Source organism: Halyomorpha halys, unplaced genomic scaffold (assembly GCF_000696795.3).
Source record: "Halyomorpha halys isolate HHAL.00 unplaced genomic scaffold, Hhal_1.1 Scaffold1132.1, whole genome shotgun sequence".
Taxonomy (NCBI): domain Eukaryota; kingdom Metazoa; phylum Arthropoda; class Insecta; order Hemiptera; family Pentatomidae; genus Halyomorpha; species Halyomorpha halys.
In genome coordinates this window covers 23,179-29,689 of record NW_027109501.1, presented here as the reverse complement: position 1 = coordinate 29,689, position 6,511 = coordinate 23,179, and the positions used below count along the sequence as shown (strand labels likewise).

General features: G+C 29.7%; 1 protein-coding gene and 1 long non-coding RNA gene across 2 annotated transcripts in view; both read left to right on the top strand.

Moving 5' to 3' along the window:
- Positions 1–2,319: 2,319 nt before the first annotated feature.
- LOC136795839 (uncharacterized) lies at positions 2,320–4,654 on the top strand. The gene is made up of 4 exons (XR_010843526.1): positions 2,320–2,392; positions 2,472–2,612; positions 2,685–2,786; positions 4,593–4,654. It is a non-coding gene; the product is annotated as an uncharacterized lncRNA (long non-coding RNA).
- Positions 4,655–4,691: 37 nt separating this feature from the next.
- Positions 4,692–6,511, top strand: part of LOC136795838 (phosphatidylcholine translocator ABCB4-like) — a 21,179-nt gene continuing 19,359 nt past the window's right edge. Inside the window, exon 1 of the mRNA XM_067047694.1 lies at positions 4,692–4,754. The gene's annotated coding sequence lies outside the window, so the exon portion shown is untranslated. The remainder of the gene's footprint in view (positions 4,755–6,511) is intronic.

Here is a 6,511-nt window from a genome sequence, read left to right as displayed (position 1 = left end):
CTTAAAAATTGTTGCTGCCGGAGATCACTCCAGATGACCTTTTTTTTTTTTTTTTTTTTTAAGAAACCGATATTCCGATATTATCGGGAGACAATATCGATATTCCGATATTATCGGTTCCTTAATATCGATATCAAAATATCGGATATCGGAGACCAAATATCGATATTCCGATATTATCGATATCGATATCCCATCCCTATTCTAAACATGATTACAAAATAAAAAGTTGTAACAACATTAATTAACAATATCTTTTTTTAACTATATTTATTCACTAACAGCAAATTTAAAAATTATTATAGTAAATTTGATTCTCATAAAATAATAATTCTAATTGATCATCAAAATTAGAATAAATTGAGTATAACTAATAATCTGAAATAAGAAAAGTAAAAAAAAAATATAAAACATTATTGGAATCTTATACTACCATGATAAAATTAAAATAGCTTAATAATTTGAGAAGATAATAACTAAATGTCACTATAAAAATTTATAATATCTTGTAATATTAAAAAATTATTTAAAGTAAATAAAAGGAATTTTAATAGTTTTCACTTAATTCTCATATCTTAAGTATAGCTTAGGTTCAAATGAAAAGCTTTTATATTAAATAGATGGTTGAATTTTGTTTAAATTTTATAACATTTTAAACTCTTAATCTTAGGGCGGGTTTCTAGGCAATCAGAACACTTATCTTTAATAACACTTTTATAATTTTAATTATTTTAATAATTAATTATATGTTGAGCTAAACTAACCAATTTATACATCTCCTTTGATGATTGAAGTTTCTTTGTCTTCTTTCTCAACAAACTAACACTGGCTGTAAACGATCTATCAACATACAAATATTGACTAAACAAAGCATTGGTCCTCTTACTCTTTTAAACACACTTCATCCACCAGCGATCCAAAAAATCAGTATCTTATTCTTCTTGGATGTTCCTTTGATGTCTTCTTTTTCTAGATGTCCCATTGGGACAGCCCAAGGATTGTAAGGACCACCTGCATCCTGCATACGTTCTCCTCTCAATGCCTAAAACCCAAGTGATCCGAAAGCCAAGCTTTTTTCCTTCCTCTTTTCTAGGTGTTCATTCTCAACATCGATTGTAGCACTACGGTCTTGAGTTTTTTCTTATGACTTCCTTTATGAATAATTTCCATTAATATTTATTCTTAACTTCTATTTTTTCTTAAATTTACTGTAACTACAATTATGATGGGAAGTTAAATAAAGTTTATAAAATATTTGAATCTGCTCGACATGGCTGCAATTCAACGGACTTCAAACTGGCGCCACCATCTTAGCTTTTTTAACGATCTTTTCCACTCCATATATGACTGAACAAAATTGGTTAGCTTGCTTTTTTGATTTATTACAACAAATAAACAATACTGAAACAATATATAAAATAAAAACATATTAAAAATCATTTATATATAAAAGATAACTATTTACTCATAAAAGAGGGTATTACAATCTATAGTGATCAACGATTAAAATAAATTATTCTTATGGAAAACTCTTTCATTATTCTTTTTAAATATACTAAATTTATACAAGTAATTAATCAAAAAGTTCTATAAAGTTTTTATATGACTATTGTAAAATTTTAAGAAGACATTGCATGGGCATAGGCAGCGTTTCACCAAGGGAGGAAAGGGTCTCAGCCACACACACACACAAACCCCATTCTGAAACAGGTATAAGAAAGATATGTAATTCCGCATTCCAAGAAATACCCCACCATTTTATTTTAACTTTTTAATAAATTATTGAAAATAAAATGACTGAGTTCAAAACCAATGGCTCACATAACGAAAATATAAGGCAGTTTTGCATTTTTTAACTCTGATGATTTTTTGGACACCACCATTACCTCCCTAATTGTAGCATGTTTCCAGAAAGAAACCATCTATCAAATAATTTCACTATTTTCTTTCTTTTTTTGTTTCCAAAAATCTAGGAGGAAGCCGCGGCTCCCCTCTGCCTATGCCGCTGGTCCATTGTGAAGTTTCCAATGTTTACTTTTGTGAATTTTCTTAACAAATTTTAAATTATTATTAAATTCAAATCGGGGAATTCATTAAATTAATCTTCAGGGAATGTTTGAAATTTTGGCCAAAAAAACATGATAATGAATAAAAATATTATTAACCTGATTATAAAAAAAAGTGATTATATCTATGCTAAGAAATAAAAAAATGATATTTTGATATGGTAAGGAATAGGTAATTAAATTTAAATATTAAGATAGACACATATGTATCATTTTTATTTTATTTTGTTTCAATAATTATTATTATTATCACTATTAGGCAAGGAAATGTTCTGAAAGAGGAATCGAATGAAAAAGCTATACCATTTGTTGATGACAATTTGGAGGTAATTCATTTTATCTTATTCTATCAAATAGCTATGACTTCTATTGTACATAGAAACAATTATTGTTTCCTCTTCCTAGGCACCACAAAATGACAACACACTGGGATTGAGTAGGAAAAATTTCAAAATGGTTATAGTGTGGTCCATGACCATTTTATTCACTACCATTGCATCAACATTTCTTCCTGCCTTTCATTACATATTTACACTAATCTGCCAGGTAATGATTATTAGTAAGTAGAATCTGTATTAGGCTGTTTAAGATTTCAATGTAAACCTATTCGTTTTTTAGTCTTACACATACACTAAATATGAACTGGGGCAAGTAGCTTTGATCAATGCTGGTTATCTCTTCGGACTGGGAGTCATTATATTTTTCTCAGTAATATTGTCTGTAAGTAGTACTATATACATTCCCAAATTACAATATAAAATTTAACATAATGTAACAATATTGTAGAAACTATTAACAATTATATGTACTTTATTTAATATCTCTCTGTAGCACATATATATTGTAATATTCAAAAAATATTTCAAGTAAAATAAATGGAATTTTATATAGTTTTAACTTTATTCTCATATCTTAAGTATAGCTTGGGTTCAAATTGAAAGCTTTAATATCAAATAGATAGTAGAATTTTATTTAAATTTTATAACATTTTAGACTCTTAATCTTAGGGCGGGTTTCTAAGCAATCAGAACAGATACTTTTTTACCAATGACACTTAATAAAATTAATATCTACTTTTACAAATGTATTTAATTTTAGGTAGAGCGAAACTAACTAATTTATACAATCTTCTATGATGACAGATGGTTTTCTTTTTCTCCTTGCTCAACAAACTAACAATTGCTGTAAACAATCTTTCAGCAAACAAAGACTGATTTTAAACAAAACTTTGGTCCTCTAAAAGTTTTCAATTCACTTCTCATTCACCAAAGTGTGTTGTTTGACGATGCAAACAAAGAGTCCCTTATTCTTCTTCAATGTCCTCTTTTTCAAGATGTCCACCCTTGAGCTAGACAAGAGATGATGAGGCCCTCCTCATCCAGGAAACATCATTCCCCGCCCGTACCTAAGCAACGAATATATTCTAAAAACAATATATATTGTGATATCCTCTTTTTGAGTAAATAGTATATTTTTATGTATAAAGGGTTTTTAATATATTTTTATTTTATATATTGTTCATTTGCTTAGTTAAACCAAAAAGAAAGCTAAACAATTTTGTTCAGTCAAATATGGAGTGGAAAGATCGTTATTCAAAACAAAGAAGATAGCAGCGTTTGTCTTTACAAAAGTTCGTTGAATCGTGACGGGGAATAATATTTCCTGGATGCGGAGGGCCTCATTCATCTCTTATTTAGCTCAAGGAGAGACATCCTGAAAAGAAGACATCAAAGAGTAATCTGAGAAGAATAAGGGACTCTTAGTTTGGATTGCTAAACAAGAAACTTTGGGGGATGAGAAGTGAGTTGAAAACTGTTAGAGAACCAATGCTTTGTTTTGTTAGTGTTTGTTTGCAGAAAGATTGCCAACAGTCAGTATTAGTTTGTTGAGAAAATCATCAAAAGAAGATTTTATGAAATTGGTTAGTTTTGTTCTAATTCATAAAACTAAATACATTTTTAAAAGAGATATTAATTTAATTAAGTGTTATTGCTAAAAAAATGTCTGTTTCTGATTGCCTAGAAACCTGCCCTGAGATTAAGAGTCGAAAATGTTATAAAATTTAAAGAAAATTCTACTATCTATTTAGGGACATGACGGCATTGCGGGTTGGGGCGCAGGTCCCTGTGCGCTCGGTTTGGAACATTGTGGGTTCGATTTCCACCTGGGGCAGTTAAACATTCATTTTTTGGCGGCCCCGAATATAGACTTGGTTTGTACGCGGCGGCAACCTAGTTAGCCGTCAGGGGTTGGCAAAAAGGACCACTAGGTCCACTTGCCAGACTTGTAGACCCCCAGTACTATCTATTTAATATTAAAGCTTTTATTTTGAACGCAAACTATACTCGAGATATGAAAATTAAGTGAAATTATATAAAATTCTTTTTATTTTAGTTTTAAATAACTTTTGAATATTACTATATATATATGATAAAAGGTAAACATTTTATCACTGAAATAATATTGTAGTGTACTAATGCATCAAAGTTTATGTATAATATTTTCATATAAACAATTATTTTAAAGAGTTTGATGGCAACAATAGCAACTCAACTATGGTTAGAAAAACTACAGAAAATAGCTTTTAAGAAAATAGTTTCCATGGAGATGAGTTGGTTTGACAGAAATGGAAACTCTCCTAATGAATGCCTTGAGGTACTGACCAATAGCCCACAGCTCATCGAATCAGTAAGTATAACTGTAAAACATTGTTGAAAGTTTATATTAGATGTATGTGGTCTTAAGAGATATTTTAAATCATATAAAAATTCAAATGCCACTCACAAATATCTTTTTATCATTTGAATAAAATATATATGGTCAATATCCGAGAAAATCAGAACCCAAATCATTTTACCCATATTATCATACTGCTCAGCCATTGATAAAAGAGCCCTGGTAATGTTACAAATCCATAGTCTTTATCACAGCTACTACATCTCCAACTATCTTTAGTTGTAAACTAGAATCCCCTTAATTGATCGGTACCTAAACTTAATCCCATAGCAGTGACTGTTTTAATATCATCTGCTAGATCAGCCATTTGATCCTTTAAATTGGTTAATTTTGCTTTCTACTCTTTAGGCTCTGACCTTTCAGAGGTATAATAGAAAGTTTAGAAAACATAATGAAGGAAAATGTGTAAAAGACTGATTAATGGAGGGTTTCTAACTCAAAAATATCTCCTTTTCTCAGATTAGAGATGTAGATAAAATCTGTAACCATGGAAGACCATAATATGAATTAATAGTGCTGTTATCCGGCCCGTAGAACCAAAATATGCTGGAGTGAGGGGGGAGAGGGGTTTGTTATCAAAATGGGAATCTCTTCCTCAGCAAAGTTACCATATTCTCTACTGAGATAAATTGTTTGGATTGAGGATAAGAAAAGTTTGTTGTAACAATGGGAGCACCCAGATATTAGTTTATAACACATTTTTTTTGTTTTTTCTATAATGGCAGTTATTGGTTAAAGACACCTAAAGTGCCACAATGACATACAGTCATAAATAATTAACTCCTTGACTGCCACCAGATTATGTCAAGAGCCATTATTTTTTATTTACATTTCTATATTCAATTTAGCTGTTTGTTTAAGAAAAAATATCTTAAAAATCTAACGTAAGTCAATTATGAGAAATTCATCCTTTTTGTAACATACAGCAAGGGAAAATGCCTCTGTGCCACGCACCATACTGTATATGGCTCTTGGGAAAGTTCCATTTTGAATAAATAATGTAAACTTATAAAAATGTAATTTAATTAAAAAACTTAATTGAAATAGCTTTTAAATTAAAAATTATAATCAATATATATTTTTACTTATAAGTGAAGTTAATAGATTTATAATTAGTAATAACTAGATAATTAGGGTAAAAATTTAAATGTACTTATAATTACTAAGAATCATAATTTTATTTATAAAAAATGACTATAATTTCCTTCATATTGGGAAATATGACTTGGGAAAACGTCAATGTTTTCCTAGTATTTTTTCTGTTTTGTTAATACTTTTATCTACAAAGGGTTAATTGTTATTGCAGCTTGTTCATGTCACTCCCTTGGTTACCTCCCCACCTATATTCAATTCAGTTTTTCTCTGGCCTCCTTGCAACGATAAGATTGAACATTTATCTCACCAGTCCATCATTTTTTTTTCTCATTTGAGGATTTTGAGGATCTTAGATCTTCTACAAAATCTGGGTTCTTTAGCCCCTGATGGAGCAGCTACAATTTACGATTTCAATTTCAAATTGAATTGAAAGTAATCCTGAAGATTTTTGTCATCATCACATCCAATTTTATACAAAAAATAGTACACATCGTCCACCATTTGATAAATGCTCATGATACACCTCTTAGGTGACAAAAAAAGTAGGACACTCCTGCTGAATTTTAATTGAAAAAAAATCCATTATAAACAGATATAATGGTATATAAAATTAT